The sequence below is a fragment of the Eschrichtius robustus genome, chromosome X (genome assembly GCF_028021215.1).
Source record: "Eschrichtius robustus isolate mEscRob2 chromosome X, mEscRob2.pri, whole genome shotgun sequence".
Taxonomy (NCBI): domain Eukaryota; kingdom Metazoa; phylum Chordata; class Mammalia; order Artiodactyla; family Eschrichtiidae; genus Eschrichtius; species Eschrichtius robustus.
Window position 1 is genome coordinate 5,987,821 of NC_090845.1, and position 20,023 is coordinate 6,007,843.

Here is a 20,023-nt window from a genome sequence, read left to right on the forward strand (position 1 = left end):
TTCGTTCGGTCTGCAGTCTGAAACCTGTGCACCTTTTCCTCCAGAGAACACACCTGTTCCCATCCTCTGCTGGCCTCGCCCCACCTCCCAGTTCATTCCCATCTCCATCCCCACCTCCGGCTCTGCACATGGATTCAGACATGTGCTTCTCTGTGGGCTTCCCTTTCCCCTTTTGTCACCCTAACTGATGTTGCAAGGAGACAATTGGCCAGAGACCCTGCACTCATCCGTCCTCTGCGAAGGGCTGACGGATCAAGAGCATCGGCTGTAATGAGAGTGAGATGCCTGGGTGCAGGATCCTCTTTTACGCCCCGCAGTATGGCTCTGCTCAGAGCAGTGTTACTGCCAGAAGGAAGATGCAGTACCTGTGGCAGGCTGGAGCCCTCACACTGTTCAGGATGTTATCAAGTAGACCATTCATCCGCCGGGAGCCCCAAACCTCTCTGTGCCCCACTCTGCTTGAAGGACGCGTAAAGGATCTCTGACTTTCTACCGGCTGCTTTTCTCTTTCCTTTTTCTTTGTATCAGACTGATATTGGGCGGGCTTGTTGAGTGGTCTGTAATTCTGTTAGCGATCCTTTTGTGCTTCTAGATGAAACATCCGCACCCAGCAGCAGCCCCTGAATTGAGATATCGCAGCTGATCAGAATTGAAGGATCCCTAGGGGCCTGAAAATGGAGCACATTTTCCTAAGCTTGGTCCTGCAGCAAATATGTTGACCTCCACTCGCCTGCTGCAAGCCCATTTGAGGGTTCTCGTTGGGAGGGTTTCTGCTGCAGGTGTGAGGAGCAGCATGGAATATCGTTTCACTGCCCCAGTTGGTACCTATTGCTGTGACACGGCTCAGTTATTAAATAGTAAAAAAAAAAAAAAAAGAAAAAAAAAAAACCCAGTGGAGAAAGAATGAATATGAGATTGGTGAGAAACTCTAGGGGGTATTCTTCCATTCCGTGACTCTCTTTGCACTCTTGCTAAATAAAATGTGAGTCACAAGGGCGTTATTTTTGTTTTCAATAATCCCCGGTTCCCAGGTGAGTTGAATCGTAAATGACAGTAGCAGTGCTGGCCAAATAACGTGTCTTCAGGGGTGTCGTGATGATTTCTGCTCTTGTCTTGGTCCTTTTGGTATGCTGTCATGGAATACCATAGACCGAGTGGCTTATAAACAAAAGAAATGCATGTCTTACTGTTCCGGAGGCTAGAAAACCAAGTCCCTGGCAGATGTGGTGTCCGGTGAGAGCCTGTTTCCCAGTTCATAGATGGCCGTCTACTCTCTGGATCCTTATATGGTGGGAGGGGCAAGGGAGCTCTCTGGGGCCTCTTTTATTTGGGTACTCAACCCATTCTGAGGGTTCCACCCTCATAACCTAATCACCTTCTGAACGTTACACCTCCCAATATACCACGCTGTTGGGGAAAAGGTTTCAACATATGACTTTGGGGGAGTCACAAGATTTCATTCTATAGCAGTCCTTAAGGCTGGGTTGCCATCTTGGTACCATCTTGAAGGAGAATATGATGCATTGGAAGTCAAAGACAGACAGGAAATGAAATAAGAAGTCTGCCCCTACTGTCCTTGTGGGCACCGAGCGAGAGGGGGAAGACAGGCAGTGATCAGAAAACAGGACCCTTGCCCTCTCCTTCAGGTTGGAGCTACATAAACACCGAGATGGTATGAAAATGTCCCGGGATGTTGCAGCCGTCTCTCTGGTCTCTGCCAGGGACATGACCAGGCTCTCAGAGGAAGTCAGTTCTTGGGTTGGCTGATGTTCTCACATGGTTTGAGAAGGATGGGGAGATACTGTCTGAGCCTGTGTCTTGATAAGTTGGGGGCGAGGCGTGTGGCTCACCTGAGCCTTTGTGTGACAGGTAGGGGATCTGAAATTGTACGTACACTTTAATGAGGAGGTACAGAGGAGCTGAGAAGACCAGCGGGTCAACAGAGGCTGGAGAGAGGAAGGGAAGGTGGCCATGTACAGACTTGGGAACCAGGGACATATACCTGGTACCGAGGGCTCCAGGGCACGTCCAGGGACGTGGGACATATACGTGGTCCCGTGGGGACCAGGGACATTATACCTGGTACCAAAGGCTCCTGGGCACGTCCTCCCTGAAGGATAGACTGGACAGATGTCACTGAGTTCAGGAACCAGACCACACAGGCCCTTCCCCAGCAGAAAATGAGGATTCAGGGCATCCATATGGATGGACCCAAGGCTCCCTCTCCCCAGCTCCATGAGGTCATGGTACTTCGCCTACACGCATGGACATCATCTTGCAGAGAAACATTGGGCTGTGGAAATAGGAAAGATGGAGACCAGGAGACCAAGACATTCAGGAGACGAAACAGAAGAAACTGTCATACTCTGAGTTGATGGGTTGAAAGTTTATGATCACCTCCCAGTCTTCACGAGGTGAGAACGATTTGGTTTACTTTTCAACAAGTAAAGAAGACGTGTTCTTTGCACATCTGAATATAGCATGAGTACCTTCTCAGGTGGAGAAGAAGAGCAAAATGGGATGCAGGTTCCTAACCTCAGCCTCTGAGATTATGCAAATATGCAAAATAGGAACCAACAAGTAACTTTTTCAATAAAGCCCACAAAGGAACGTTGGCATTCAGGTCGTGTTTCTGTGAGAGGCTGAAGAGAATTCAAAGTTCGGTCATATTCTGCAGTTCCAGGGGAAGAAGGGTGACCCTCAAGATGCCGACAGGCATGATTCTTTCTGGGCTGAGAAGTGAGTTGTAAGGCTCCCGTTAGCTCTGTCTGTCAGCTCTCTGCAGACATCGCGGGTCCCATGCCGTCTTTATGATAGAAACACTGCAGTGCTGAGGATCAGAGTGAACACTGAGGGTTGCATTATTAAAACCATATTTTTGCTGAAGACTTTTACCAAAATGAAATGTCTTGCTCCTATTGGTCTTAGGAGAGATCTGGCTAGTTTCAAACATCACGAACAGAACTATGAAAACAGTCATTTATGTATATAAATATATCAGTGGAGCTTGCACACAGATTTCTTTCCTGGGGTGACCTTTAAAAATGCATACCTTGGATTCAAAAATAATCTTTTGCAAGACATCTCCAAGTATCTAGCTTAAACATATGATGCTTTGGGAACTGCTTTGCATTTCCCTAATGGTTTGATTGCTAAGGGAATCTGTGCCATCCTCCACATCGTAGTTAAAACAAAAGCCCTTTGTTTTCTCAAATCCACGCTGGGTAAATATTCCATTTTAACTACATCCCATTTAGAGGGAGAGTCAGAAAGGCCGAGTGCAATTTTAGTTTTAATAATTTTAGATGAGCACAGGACATGCAAATGCCTTAATATTATCGTTCATTCATCAAAACCTAATTCGTTGGAGGAACTCGGGGTCAAGTTCACAAACTCAATTTACAAGACTGCTCAGCGGCACCTGGAGAGCATTTTCACTAAGTTAGGAACTTGTAAATTGGAAACTTGGAAATTCTGGAAGAATGAGTAAGGCATTCGCTCTTAATGGAACATGGCTTTATGTGGAAAATGAGATTGTTTCAACCATATGCACCCATGAGCTTATACAAGCTGAACGTAACTCAAAAAACCCAATAAATACCACACAGCAGAACAATCTAGCTATGTAATATTTGGGGATTCTTTTGAAGAATTAGGTTCAAAAAGCATGTGGCAGGTATTTTTTGATGGGAAGGGAGTAAAGAGGGGCTCACTATAATTTTGAACATCAAAATTATATGTGGTCAGTCTGTATTGACACAACAAATTATTGATTTAAGTTAACGTGCAAATTATTGCAATAAATGATTGAAGAAGTAAATGGGGGAAAATCAAATCTGTACAGAAAAATTCCAAGTAATTTATGTAGCTACTATGCCCTCATTCCAAAAATAACTCTCCACTCCTTAAATGTGCCTTCCTTCCAAGGAGGTCAGTGTGGAAAGGGGGATAAAAGAATAACATCACAGTGGAAAAAGCTGACAACCATGACTTCAGCCAGGTGATCGAGGTCATTGTCTGGAATGGGGGGAACTTCCCCCTTTCCCCTCTCGCATTCTTGTCACTAGTTACAAAATTGTAATAAACTTGACACAGTAATAAAATTGACACACGACAGATTAACAGGAGGAAAAGAAACACATTTTGATTTGTGCACAGGGAGGTCTTGTAGGCATGGGACCTAAGAAGCGGCCAAAGCAGGCAGCTTTTATACTTTTCAGACAAAGAACGATAAATGTGTGAAGCATTCATAGGACAAAGACATATAGGCTTTGGGTGCTCAACTGGTGAAGAATCTAAACAGAGTTTGGGCTTGGGGTGATCAGTTTAAAAAGTCACGAGGTTTGTTTCTACAGGCGTCTCAGCCTCGAATTCCCTGTCTCTGGATAAGGGTGTCCTTTTACCTCCAGGTGCAGGGAGGATACCTTTCACATGAGATGTATTTTCTGCTTCAGGGAGACAGAGAGGAGGGTCAGCGGTCCCTCCTGCATGTGCCATTTCATAAGTAACTTTAATTCAAAATACTTGGTATGCCAGGGAGACATAGTTTGGGGTGACCTGCCCTGGACCCCAACATCATCATCAATAGTGATACCCTGTACCTTTGATATGACGTGATGAAAATGGCACTTCACCTCTCTGTTCTTCCTCTCCCAAACCTGTAATCTCTAACTTTGTCTAATCTCGAGAAAAAAACAGACAAACCCAAATTACCAGACATTCTCCAAAACACCTGCTCAGTACTTGTCAAAACTGTCAAGATGTGAAAAACAAGAAGAGATGGAGAAACGGTCACAGCTAAGGAGACATGACAACTAAGTCTCACGTGGTGTCTTGGATGGGGCATTAAGGTAAAAGCAAGGGAAACCTGAATAAAGCATGGATGTTAGTTAAGAATAAGGTATCTACATTGGTTATTAATTGTGATGACTGTCACAGTGGAGATGTTAATAACAGGGGAAATGGAACGTGGGGTGCATGGGAACTTTCTGTACTACCTTTGCAATGTTTCTATAAATCTAAAACTATTCTAAAATTAAAAAGTGTGTTATAAAGATAATAAACGTAAAAAGTTATATGTTGTCAAAAAATGATAACAAATAAAGGTTTTCTGCAAAGAGCCGCTCAGTTTGATGCCCTCCATTGCATGATGCTATTCCTGTTTTGTTTTTGGTTTTTTTTCCTCATAGTAGATCACAAACATCCTGCACCATCTTGCATGGCTGCAGGAGCTTTTAATTATGTAACTGTTTTGCTGTAACTGTTGTCATGGGCAGTTCATGTCTCCTCCAGCATATAGGGTACTACTTCAGTGTGTTACGTATAAATGCCCTTCTGCACTTGAGTTTCTTCAGCATTGGACAAATACCTCTGCTTTTGTATTCTGTTTTCTGCCTTAAATCACACCGTGTGTGCCTAAACCTCCCTCCCACAGTTTTGTAACAATTGAGAGACACAGTAACGTTCATCTTATTCCCACGGTGCTTTGCCTAGTGGGTAATGATGGGTGTTCTGAAAATATTTGTTCAGTGAACGTGCACCAAGAATTTGAGGATCTTAAAACCATTACAAAAAAGAATGGCGGTTCCAAACCCTCAGATTTTACTTCTTTCATCTTTATTTTGCCAGGTTATACTTTTGGAGCTCTTCTAAGGTGATGGGTAACTGTCACCTCATTTTTTTTTTTTTTTTTTTTTACAATAAGGATTTTTAAAAATTTTTGTTAGACTATAGGTGATTGACAATGGTGTTAGTTTCAGGTGTACAGCAAAGTAAATCTGTTATACATATACATATATCCACTCTTTTGAAGATTCTTTTCCCATATAGGTCATTACAGAGTAATGAATAGAGTTCCCTGTGCTCTACAGTAGGTCCTTATTAGTTAATCTATTTTATATATAGTAGTGTGTGTATGTCAATTCCAATCTCCCAATTTATCCCTCCCCACCTTTACCCCGTGGTAACCATAAGTTTGTTTTCTACATCTGTAGCTCTATCTCTGTTTTGTAGATAAGTTCATCTGTACACTTTTTTTTTGATTCTGCATATGTGATATCATATATTTGTCTTTTTCTGTATGACTTACGTCACTCAGTATGAAAATCACTAGGTCCATCCATGTTGCTGCAAATGGCATTATTTCATTCTTTTTTTATGACTGAGTAATATTCCATTGCATATATGTACCACATCTTCTTTATCCATTCCTCTGTTGATGGACATTTAGGTTCCTTCCACGTTCTGGCTATTGTAAATAGTGCTGCAGTGAACATTTGGGTGCATGCATCTTTTCGAATTATGGTTTTCTCTGGATATATGCCTGGGAATGGGATTGCTGGATCATATGGTAGCTGTACTTTCAGTTTTTTAAGGAGCCTCCATACTGAAGGTTTAACCTGGCACAGTATTTTTTCTTTCATCTTTATTTTGCCAGGTTATACTTGTGGAGCTCTTTTAGGGAGATTGGTAACTGTGAACGCATTATTAAAGATTTCCAAGAAGGACAGTTCTACAAGATTCTGCAGGACTCCATTTCAGAATATTAAGTCTAAAATGTATCCAAAGAAACCTCTCCTCCTCTCTAGCATATTTTTGAGGGTTTTGATTCATGTGCCCATAGATGCAACAGAAGGAGATGGTAACTAGGAAACCAGAAGGCCTGTTCTTGGTACACCTGAGCCGGCACCTGGGAGCCTCACAGAAACAGCTGGGGGTCACCTTGAGAGAGGCTGATTTCTAGCAACTGGGCTGGTGGAAAAGTAAACTATGACAATCCTGGCATTAAAAATAAAGTTCTCTTTGTTGTGATTGGCAGTTGCTGTCTGTAGCACATTTATTTAGACGTCTTTGAAGGGGAGCAAAACGTGCCACCCCACAATGTCTCTTTGGCATGTGGATTATTTGGAGCTGAAAACAGTCAAGGCAAAAGACTCAGGAAGAAACTTTGACCTTCCCCTAACTGCCTAAAGATTGTAGACAGAGGACCTGTTCAGGAAGAGGGCCATCACCCTAGATAACTATACTGTGAACGAGGTGTGTAGACTTAAACTTTGTGCTAACTAGAACACCCTGTCTTGTGGCCTATCCAACATGCGTTGTACATCTGCTCTAACCATTAAAGAAAAGGATACGTTGTCCAGAAGTCAAGAATGTCCATTTTGAAGACAGGGATAGATGCGTCCCTTTCTGGGAGGCCAGCGCTGATCCTACTTTGATGGTACACTCCCTTCCCGGGTGCCAAGGCCATACTGACTCGCTGTGTACGTGCTGATATGTCTCTTTGAAACCTTGCAGGAATGTGCCCCCGGAATGTTTGATGTTCTTTGTTCTGATGAGACATAAAAATATGCTGAACACCATGCTTCTTCAGAGCAGTTCCTCAGAGCTAACTGAGAGGCTGGCTCCTGGCCTATAGTTCTCAGTTTGGCTCAAAACAAAACAAAACGAGAAAACAAAAACAAGACAAAAAGCTGCTTTTCTTTTCCTATTATAGATTTATTGATGGTTTCCATTGAAAATGGCCATGAGGGTTTTCCATGTTTTTGCTACTGTAAACAATGCTGATTTAAACATTCTTATTCTTGTCTTCTGGCGTTGCCTGTGCAAACGTTGACGTAAGACTTGTTCCTCTTAGGAGTGGGATTGCTGAGTCACTGGTTTCTGGCTGTTCAGCTTTACAAGTTAGAGAGAAACTGCTCTTCCAAGTAGCTGTGCCGGTTTGCACCCAGTGTCATATAAGAATTCCCATGGAAACGCACCTTCCTACCACCCAGAATTCTCAGTCTTCTTAATTTTATCCATCTTGTGGGTATGAATAGAATCTGTTTGCAGTCTTAATCTGTATTCTTGATTATTTTGGACACCTGTTGATACGTTAATGAGACAGTCTTGTTTCCTTACCTGTGAAAACTCTGTTAAATGTTTTGCCCGCTTTTATACTGAATTGTACGTCATTTTCTTTTTGATTTAAGGAGCTCTTTGTATGTCTTGGTTACTTACCTACATTATTGAGTTTGCAAACATCCTCTTTGGGTTTGCGGCTTTCCCCTCTCCCTCAGTTTCTTTATTCTGCCTTTAATGATCAGAAGTTCTTAATTTTCATGTGCTTGAATTTTTAAATTCTTTTATTGAGAGTTTATGTTTTTTGTGTCTTAAGAAAATATCTGTCCTATCCAGGAGAAGGTTACAGTGTATTTTCATATAAAAGTTTCTTACAGGTTTCTCTTTTACTTTCACATCCTTAATCTATCAGTAATGAATTATGCTTCCCTTAAAGATCTGGGTTTTTATTTTTTCTATTGATCACCAGTTATTCCATTACATTAATTGATGAGTCCATCTGTTAGTGGAGGATATGCAATGCTACCTGTGTATTAGATTAAGTTTCCATACATCTACCAGTATGTTTCTGGATGAATTTGTTCATTCTTTAAAAATTTTTATTTTATTTTATTTTTTGGCCATGCTGTGTGGCACGTGGGCTTTTAGTTCCCCGACCCCTGCATTGGAAGCACAGAGTCTTAACCACTAGACCGCCAGGGAAGTCCTGAATTTGTTCATTTTTGAACCAACAATTTTAATTGACTGTAGAATGTATTTAATGTTTTCTTAATGTACTTCGCCATACATTTTGTGCATGTTTCTTTTAACTTTATTACTAGATACCATATATTTTATAAGAAACCATAATTCAAAAAAACTTTTTTTCTGAGTTGTTTCTAATTCATTCAAATGCAGTGCAGTTTTTATATTGACCTTGTGATAGGCCAACTTCTAAATTCTTATATTTGTTCGCTAATTGGTCTGTGGAATATTTTGGGTTTTCCACGGAGCAGTTGTTTCATCCATCAACCTTGATATCTATTTTTCTATCCCATCTTTATCCTTTTGATTTATATATGCATTTAATTTTGTATTATATAGGATATGGTCTTCAGTGCAAAATAGACCAGGAATGGTTCCTGTCTTGCACTGGCTATGAACTGTAGGTTTGTAGTAGTTTATTAGGTAAAGATGTTTATTTCTCTTCCTATTTCACTAAGTATCTGTATCATGGATAAGTGCTGAATTAAATGTTTAATAAATTTGCTTTAAGGAGACTTTGACTTTTTTCCTTAAGAATATCACGTTTGTAGCATCTTACCAATAATAAGACAGGTGTGTAATATTGTAAATTCACTCCAGTCCTTGTGAAGTGTACAAATTAGCCTGTTAATAAGAAGATGCTGTCAGATGGATAGAAAAGCAAATTGGTAATGAATCCTTCTCAAGTGTGGTATGCCTCATACTTTATCAGGATGTATTATTGATAATTTGATATTGAATTATGAGACAGAATGCTTCCACATTACAGTTCATAATACTGGATTGGCTGTTAGTATTAAGATCATACCATGCTTAACAATTTATTTATGTAATATCTTGAATGACATTGATAAATATCACTAGGTAGAATCACAAAATCTCAAAAAAAGGTCTTTAAAAATAAATTTGCTAAAATATAATGTCCGTGCAGTGTTCGTACAAATGTCCTGGCTTTGTCGAGAGGCACCTGTCCCATAAAGTTAGTGAGTGCCCCGAGATATTGTTCCAGAGGGACCCACTGGACGCTGCACAGACTCGTACAGTGTCTTTGAACTGAATCAGGTAGCTTTCTCCACGTGGAGCCGTGGGATAAATAAGCTTGACCTTCAAGGCTGGGGAGCCGACGTAGCCTCTGGTTGAGCCTGCTAGATGCTTTCTCGTTTAGCTTGGGGCCGCTGGTCCGTATTTATTCTTCAGCATTTCCAGTCCTGCTGCAATCCTGCAGGATGCTTTGGCAGCTGCTGTGCCATGGACATAATCATCTCAGCGTGAGGACCCTCTAAGGTGACTTTGAAAAAGGAACACGCACAAATTCAGGTCGGATGGGCAGGTACCACTTCCCAGCGTGTCCTCTGTTCCATAGCGATGTATCGCGTTTAAGGTGAAGGGTGCCTTTTGGTCTTCAGGGTGAGACTGTGATCTCCAGACAGATTTTGAGTGATTACATTCTGCAGTCCTCTGTCATAACAGTCAATTATGTATTTCTAAGAACTGAGTTAATGTCCTTGCCAATCCGTGTCATCTTGTTAAGAGGAACGGAAGTTTGGTCTTTCGGTGGGGGTAATACACCCAGGCCTCTCATGCCTTTTGCATCCTGAAAGATGTCAACGCAGTGTATATTTCCTGGTAAGGGTGCACGTGACCATTCCCTTGGGACAGAGAAATGTCCATTTATTTTGTGCAAAAAGCAGCTGAAATAGAGATTCCATTAACCCCCTTTTCCCCTTTGCCCACTCAAGGCTTTGTTTCATACTAATAAAATAATCTATTCAAGAAAAGAAGCTTTGAGTTGAAACGTTGTCCTATGGATTTCCTGAGGTTCTGAATTCAAAATCTTCTAAAGAACAGTGGTGGTACCCAGACCTCAGCATTTTCCTTTAGATCTCTCTTTCATTACATTTATTTTAATAAACATCTTAATACTGTTCTACTGATTAACAGACCGAATTATGGATACTGTTACGCCGAAGCAGTCTGAGCAAACATAATGTTGATATTCTGATCATAATGATTTTTCTCTTAGAAACTATTATAAGGTTTTAATGTCTTGGATTCTATTTTAGTTCCAATGTTGCCTTAACATTAAGTTCAAGTACAGTCTTTACAACTCGCTCTAATATAATAAGATGCAGAACACAATGTACCTGAGGAATTAAAGCTTGAAGCAATAATTTAAAATATCAATGGTTAATTAAGGTTTGTAGGGTTTATTTATTTATTTATTCTCGCTCATATGTGGATTTATTTTTAAATTTTATTTATTTATTTATTTATTTATTTATTTATTTATTTATTTATTTATTTATACAGTAGGTCCTTGCTGGTTATCTCTTTTAAATATAGCAGTGTGGACACGTCAATCCCAAGCTCCCGATCTATCTGTCACCACCCTCCGCCACCCTTCCCCCCAGTAACCATAAGTTCATTCTCTAAGTCTGAGTGTGTTTCTGTTTTGTAACTAAGTTCAGAAAACCTCAGCTCTCAGTGAGAATGGATGTTTACCTCTCTTCATTCCTTATTTTCAATGTGTTTCTTTATAAAATATTTGGGTTTCATAAATCTGTGTCCTGGAAATCCTAAACTGAAAATAATAGATGGAATCTATTCCTATAGATTATGGTACAGAAGTTTTCCAGAGTACTTTAAGGTTTGGGGGCTAAAAAGTCACGTGTGGTAATTTCCCCCAAACACTTCCTAAGGAAAAACAACAGAAAAGACAGAAAACATCTTAGGTTTATGTCCTAAGAGCTTGAAACCTGGGGAAGTCTGATTTAATTTAATTAGCACCACCCCGTCTACCTTGACCATGGTCCTGAACTTTGGGACTATTCATATGTGTATTTCCTATCAAAGGCCTGTTTCATCAGCACAGACTTTTTTCTAATTTTGTGGGTTAACAAGTGTTGATAGAAATCTACATGAGAGATTACTCTCAGACTTGAGAGAGACTGAGAAAGGGAGAGAGAGAGAGACAGAGTTTCCTCTTTTCCTCGTTTTTTGGCGAGTGTGCAGGGAGCTCAGGACCAAGTTTTTTTGTGTGTAACTGTAGATTCCTTAGCTTCACTTTTTAACTCTAAGTCTTCTCCTGTCTTATTTTAATCTCTTGGCTTTTGCCTTCTTAGTCAGTTCTTAGTGCTTTGGGATTTCCTTTACCCAGATCATTTATTATTGAGCATCTTCAGATATTTGTATTATAAAACATTAAAGAGTAAAATGAGATCACTTTACAGTTTTTTAAAACTTAATCTAGCCTTCAAGCAGTCAAGCGTTCTAGACCAGCCATCAGCAAACATTTTCTGTAAAGGGTCAGATAGTGAATATTTTGACTTTGGGGGCCCTGCGGTCCCTGATGCAGCTACTCAGCTTGGCTGCTTCAGGGTACAGTTAACCACAGACAGCATGTAAAGGAACAGGCATGGCTGTATTCAATGAAACTTGAGGTACAGACACTGAAATTGGGATTTCATATAACTTTCACATGCTGTGATATTTTCTTCTTTTTTTAGTTCCCCCCACCCCCAAAGACTTAAAAATTCAAAACCCCTTCTTAGCTTGTGGGTTATACAAAAACCGGGGGTGGACGTGAGCTGCCGTGGTGGGCAGACCCCGTTATGGATCTCACCCAGTTACGAACCTAACTGGAAGAGGTGCTCCTCCTTCCTGTACCAGCACCTCAAGCTCTGCAGTCATCTCGACAAATCAGAGGGATACGTCTGCGTTGTCCCGTGTATTTACGTTGATAGGATATTGTCGTTGTTTGTATGCGGTGGAGCGTGAGGGTTATTTATACTAGTACTCAAGAACAGGTTTGGGAAAGTTAGATCACTAACGAAATAACACAGGCAGACCCTTGTATTGAGTATGAACGGCCAACCTGGTCTTCGGGGGCACCAAAGGGACAGCTTGGTGATTTAGTAGGGTGATGACTTTTCTCATAAGAGTAACTAAGAAATCAATTAGGTTTGGTTAATGCTACGTTCGTTCTGCCTTTAGAAAAAAAAAAGTATAAGCTTTTGTCACGAATACATTGCTTTTGCATATTTTTCTGGAAATTTTTCAACAGTCTTGGGATTAAGTTGCTGAGTTCCACCAGACCCCAAATGATCAAGTTCCCTGCCTAACATTTAGTCTGCCATCACCCAAAATCTGCCTTCTTCTACTAGCACTGCAGTGAAATGCTTCTCAAATATCACCAAAGACTTCCTAATGACGAAAGTCAACTGTATCTTCTCATTCTCATTATACATGATGGAATAATACAGGTGGGCCCTTGATTGCCCTGAAGCGTTGAGGTCATGGATATTGTTACTCCAAGTCCTGATTGGAAAGGCTGGTATAACTATTTCACATAACTGCCTCTGACCATCAAATTCATTGCCTAAAGACTACACATGAGCCTCATCTATTGAACGGATGTGTACTGATTACCCATTGTGTGCTAGACATTGTGCCTGGCCCTACAGAAACAAATATTTCTCTTGTCCTCTCACACATAAATAATTAACATGGGAAATAGTCTCTTTATTTATTTGTATTTCATTTTTTTAAAAAGTGTTTGGTAAGCTAGCGAATCCAGTTTTAGCACTATGCTCAAATGGTTTAAATCTCTAGCAGTCCAGATCTGCCATATACAGACGCCACAGTGAACACTTGGATTTAAATGCCAAGGTTTTTGAAACTCTCCAAATTATATGTTCAACACTGCTTTAGGAAAATGCATTTCAAAGTTATATTTTAGCATAAATATCCAAATTGTGAAATATGTTAGCTGTACACACTTTCAATTAACTTACCACTTAAAGTGTGAGTAGGAGCTGAACTAAATGACAGCTGATTATTTCAGTATGTATTTTTCAATGTGACTGTAAGTCTGGCATTTAGACCCAGGTAACAGACAATTAAATACTAAAACATCATGACAACCGCATGCATTTAAACTTTAAAATTAACTCACAGAAAATAGCTTCAAATGATGATGGCGTCACCTGTAAATGACTGTAATCCAACTCCGTAAATATTGATGAACTTGTAGACTTTGAAATTGCTACTGTTGAGTTTTACTACATGCGTTCCATGTGTGTTTTGGAAATGGAAATTCTTCTCTGGAACTTGGGAAAGTTTCATTATGAGAGGGCCCAAAGTAGCCTGCATGCGATAATCTAGGTGATAAGAAAGAGCAGACTTGTCAACAGGGTTCTCTCCTATGTATTTAGCTTGGTCTGTCTTTCAAGGATGCTTGGAAATCTGTCTCTTAACAGAGCCCACAGACGTAGCCCAAGACAGTTATTTCCTGTGAGGACACACTCAAGCAATCGGAATGAACTTCTAGTCCTATGAAAATAGCCATCTCCTTATCATGAAATATCAGAACTGTTGCCCAGAGAGTCTATCCTGAGGGATGACTTAGCCACCGATTCCGTAGTCTGCAGAGCCTGCAACATGATCAGTGTGGCACCTAAATCAGAACAAACAAGATGCTCTTTTCACAGGCAGCAAAGCTGTGTGCAGACGGTAACTTTCCTCTCCGTTGACTTTTTCTGCACATGTTTGGAGGCTGTGAAGGGTTTTGTTTGGTTGGCTTGTGCACATGGGATGGAACATTTGATGGAGCCTGCGCTTCGTTTATAGGTTTATTCCAAAGCTGACAGCTGTCACTCAGGCATTGCTGAGAGGTATTGTTTTTGGCTCTAGTGGTGGGAAGGTGTCACTTGGGTAGTTCTACAGAAAGTAGACAATTGCTATGTATTGCTGTTCTTCTAGGAAAAACTACTCAGGGAGAAGGGAAGTGTCACAGAATGCTTTTTTTTTTCTTTTTTTTTTTAATTTGACACAAGGGCTTGGGAGTTTTTAATACTGCTCTTAGGTGGGCCTTCCATTTCATCCATTTGTGTATATAGATACGCTGTGAATTTATAGAGCCCTAAAAAAAAAGAGAGCTTCGGACTCACATCTCTTCCCCTTGAGCCTTACAAGTATTATGGATTTTGGACAGACTTGAGAATCAGCCAAACATTACAATTTAAGGTGGACGAAGCCAGCCCAGAGGATGTGCATGGGTCAGCTGGTAGCCAGCACGGGGGTCTGGGCCCACTCAGCCACCCGACCTCGACTCACAGAGGAAAGAGGCAACTCCATGGGCCTGGAAAGCACTTTACCTTTTGAAAGATGTAACAGAAGAAACTCAAGCCAGCTTAAGCCAAATGCTCAAGGCTGGGAGAAGGAATCTTAGCTGACACCCTGTAGCAACAAGCAGTAGCCGTGGCTCCGAGAATGTCCAGGTTGGGGAGGATGCCGTTGGATTATGGCAGTCAGCTCCCCTCACAGTTCTGGACGAAGCCTTGACAGATTCCTGGGATGGAAGATTGGCCAGACTGGCCCCCTCTGGTCTGCATGTGAGCTCCAGCTGCACTCTGGAACATCAGTGTGGAGTGTGTCTGATGCTGGTGTGACTCAACTTGTGTACACACCATCCCCAAAGGTCACCCAGTGGACATCGTCTGACCACAGGAAGGATTAAAGCAGAAGCCCTGGGCTGTTGCTTTGCCAGTGACCCTCAGCCCATGCGTGTAAAATGTCCCAGTTGTTTGACCCCTCAGTTGGGTGGCTTTGAGGCATGTTCTGCAGTCTCTGGGGAGGGGGATGGGTTGAGCCCCTTTCTCCACAGGGGTACCCACTTGTTAACACTTTCTTTCCTGGCTTTTCCATCTTCCCTGTCTCACCTCTCCAAGTCGTCTTCCCTAGTAAACGGTGTGCATCCTAGACTTGCCTCCTGATTCTGGGGAGTCAAAACTAAATTCGTGTCGACGATCGGGGAGTAGGACCCTCTGCATTCTCTGACCCAGTGAGCACATCCACCAAGTGCAAATGATGCCATCCGGCAACTTTCTTGTTGTCCATTAAACTGGTCATTGTACACGATAAGCAGGATTATTGCCCTTCGGCCCTGAATTTTATGAGTTTTGATTCCAGCCTCTGCACTATGGCTACACACACACACACACAGACACACACACACACACACACACACACACACACACACACACACACCACTGCTTTCCTTCATCAAGCAGGAGGTGTGTTACGTAACATCAGGCTCCATGTGTCTGTTGGTGAAAGACTTCTGGCTGCAGTATTCATTGTATCATGCCCTGATTCTGTGGACCAAGCAAAGGAGATCAATACTTTTCTATCCAGGTTGCAGAGATATGACTGTGGACCACAGTCCCTAAAAGTTGACTGTGCTTATTTATCTACTTCATCCAGAAAGCACTCAAATTCCTCTGTGATTCTGCCTCTCCGGAGGATGGAGGTGTTGCCAGGCTTGAGGGAAATGTTCACAACAGCTCCCGGCGTCTGTGAGTTGGGGAAAGAGGCCGCTCACTGCTCTGACCCTGGAGTGTGAGGGGTGGAAAGCCAGCGCTTGGGATTTCCCTTGGGTCTTCAGCTAAAGTTCTTGGTAAAGTGAGATTTAAAAATATAAAATGATTCAATTGCAACAATAATGGCAAACGACTTGGATGTTGAAAGAACAAGGGAATATCTGCATCTCAGACTCAGTTTCACGCGGAGCGTAGCAGGACACTATTCTGAATATGACATGACCCCAGAAGTGGATTGGGGAAAACCATTCTCTGGGTAGAGGTAATAAGGGAACACACTCCGTGCCACAGTCAGGGCTATCAGGAAACCAGTGACAAACACAAATTGGGTCACTGTGCCACAAGTCTGAGATTTAACATCATACTGAACTCTCCCTAATTTAAAAAAAAATTTACATTATTGTTTTAAAATAAATTTATTTATTTATTTATTTTGGGCTGTGTTGGGTCTTCATTGCTGCGCACAGGTTTTCTCTAGTTGTGGCGAGCAGGGGTTACTCTTCGTTGCGCTGCACAGGCTTCTCATTGCAGTGGCTTCTCTTGTTGCGGAGCACGGGCTCTAGGCGCGTGGGCTTCAGTAGTTGTGGCACGTGGGCTCAGTAGTTGTGGCTCGTGGGCTCTGGAGCGCAGGCTCAGTAGTTGTGGTGCACGGGCTTAGTTGCTCCGTGGCATGTGGGATCCTCCCGGGAGAGGGCTCGAACCCATGTCCCCCGCATCGGCAGGCAGATTCTTAACCACTGCGCCACCAGGGAAGCCCTACATTATATTTGAGTTGCCTCTTTGCTTGTAGTTATAACTTGCAAAGTCCACAGTACACTGGAGTCAGTCAATGGATAGATGGTTCTTGCATGAAGGAACACGTGTGCATGTGTGTGTGTGTGTGTGTGTGTGTGTGTGTTGGTAACTTTTTACTAATCCCTGATTATTCCATTGCACATACACTTTCTTGGGACTACTTTGTGCTAGTGATATAACGCAAAAGAATTTACCCCATTTTCCTAACCACAGCCCAACAATAGCAAAAGCAACGAAGCACTAAAAATGGTGAACACGTACTTCTGTGTTTTATTTGAGAGGGGATACATAAGGAGGTCTTTTCACATAGAGATCTATACATCATAAATGCAATTTGGAAACTGATGGATTTATTTTGACAGCTCCAATACTTCCTCATCACCACGTTTTATTCCAACTTGTTCCTAAACAAATGCAGTAAGGAATCACACACTCTATATGCCCCCTTCAAGATCTGAAACTGAACTTTTACTAAATAAAGTGAAACTAACAACTGATGACTGTAAAGGCTTATGAGTGATAGTGATTTAAATGTGGATACCCAGTGCTGTTAGGGAAAGAAGTTTGATGACAGTACACCGAGAATTTTGTATGCTTAAACATTTGCATATTCCATCATTCTAACACGTGACTGGTAATGACAGTATTTCATTTATATTTGTCCTCCAATTTTTCATCAGAAATTTCCCATTCTCTAAACTATGCATGGATGCTTTAATTTGTATAGTTTGTTGGAAGAAAATAAAAATGCCTTTCTAGTAAACCTCTATGACAACTCTGATGACGCCGTCTGTTGCCTTTGGTGTTTGAAGCCAGCTAAAACAACGTTCAGGGTCTTCTGATAAACACACAGTATCTGAATATGGCATATCTGACTTGAAATTCCCCTAAGTGATTTTAACTAACCCAGGGCGCTTCATTAAAGTGACATTCTTATTTAGGGGCAGCTCCGTGACACAGAATCCAAAACATAAAGTGATCAACTTTAGTGAATTTCATTACCTTTCAGGTCTATCCATTTAAAAAAAAAAAAATCTGACTTAAGACTGATCTTATCAATTATTCAGCGTTCTTTGGACACTGTGAGATTGCCTAATTCCCAGGCTCTCAAATAGGATTGTAAAAATTGTTTGTTTCTTCTGGTAAGTCTTTGTTTTCATATCCCAAACCCTTCTTATAACCATCAATTTTATATAAAAGAAATGGTGACTTAAGTGATTTTTAAGATGAAGTATTGGATCTCTTTTACTACCTTTGATGACCAAGAATCCTAGGTTAATGCTTAATAACTTACTGCCAAGACATTCTTTTTAATCTCTAATCTAAGCTTCCCTTGTTGGCATTTAAATCCATTTATTCTTGCTCTGTGAAGGCTAAGAAGAGTTGGCCCGAATTCTCTCCATAATAACCCTTCATTTACTTGAAAATCACTGAGTCACTCTTCAGAGTAAATGTCTGCAACCTTCTTTGCCTTTCCTCGTTCCCATGTTTACTCTTCCTCATTTGTGTTACTCTAGATGCAGTAATGCCCTAAAAGCAGGGTGCGCATGGGCTGTAAACTTCTCACTGTAGGGCCTCCCGCGCCTTCTCTGGAGACAGCCTCTCAGTAATCGTGCCCAACTTACGGGGGCACTGGCTCCAATGGCTGCAGTTGATTGATCCAAGGGCACAGCTAACTCAGGGTTGACCGTCATCTCAGTCATCAGACGGGACTTTGGGACTGATGTTCAGAGGCTGGACATTAGGAGGCTGCACTGTGTTTGCGGTCACGCTAACAAGTGCCCAGTCGTCTTCAGCTGAGGTCTCCGGAGTGGTGCTCCTTGTTCCTGGGCTTCTGGGTGGTTTTCTTAAACTCTTTCAGTTATTTGTGGAGAAACCCAATACATTCCCACGGAGGGCTTCAGGTCGCAGAAATTGATGCCTGCTTCTTGAAGTCAAAAGAACCCCAAATACATGTTTCAGTGACACACCTCTCAGACAAAAACAACATTCTGCCCAGGTCCTCATGGAAGGATTAAGTGACCGCACAAAATACCTTGTACCGCATGTCTCTCTGTTATTCGGGATTAAGGGCTGGGACACTCTACACATCACTTTTTGTTGTGTAAACATCAGAGATGCCGTAGATGACTATTTAAGTTATTTGTGTGCAGACTGGTCTCCCATTTCCTATGAGTCTCTGAAGGAAAGGATTGGGGATTGTGCAGGTCTGATTTGCCATTGTCTTCACTGGGATGGGGCTGTGGATTCCCAGCACGTGTTTATTGAATGAAAACTTTAAGTAAAAGTGAATGAGCCCTGAAGGGATAAATTGGGAGATTGGGATTGATATATACACATTACTGTATATAAAACAGATAACTAATAAGAACCTGTTGTATAGCACAGGGAACTCTACTCAGTACTCTGTAATGGCCTATATGGGAAAAGAATCAAAAAAAAAAAAAAAAAAAAAGAATTTGAAGCAAATTGACTTGTGTGGAAGGAATATAAAGAAAACATTGGGTCGTTTGGCCAGAGCATAATTAGAACAGGATGTATTAACTACATTCTCTGGTTTTCAAAAGTTGGAATTGTTATAAAATTTTGATGTGCTATTTCAATTTTCAGTGGCAAATAAACGTGTGTATAGAGGATCTAAGTTAAAAAAAATAAAGTTGAGATGGTCATACATGTAGTTTTTGCTTAATGAGCTATATCTCTCTTTCTTAATTTTGTGAGGTTTATGGTTTCTGTCATCTTCTTAAAATGTGTAACTTTGTGGATTCTTTTCTGGTTTTAAGTAAATGTGTACTTTTGTACTTCAAAACAAAAAAAAGAAAAGTAAATGAGCCCCTTTCTAGAGCCATGCAGTGGGTCTTGTCCTTTACAGAGGAGAGAATTCCGGGCACTCTGCCTGAAACCGCAGAATCAGAGCAAGAAGTAACCTAGTGTGTGCAGCATGAACATATTGAGAGTGGAGGTATAACAGATGTCAGGTGCCTATAATAAGGAGTGACCTCTGCTAGATGTATTCCGTGCTCTATCACTCTAGTAACGAGAAGAAGAATACCAATATGACCAACACATACAATCCATCTAGACACGTCTGTATGGAGGGAGGAGAGGAAAAGGTTTGGTTAAGATTAATCCGGGAGGGGGGTGGGGAGTGATCGTCTTATCCCCATCCTCGTCCTTGTGTCTCTCAGCTTGCTTTACTATCTTTGTAGTGCTTATCACAGTCTAACCGGATGTAAGTTGTACTTAGTCGTCCGGTTTACGTT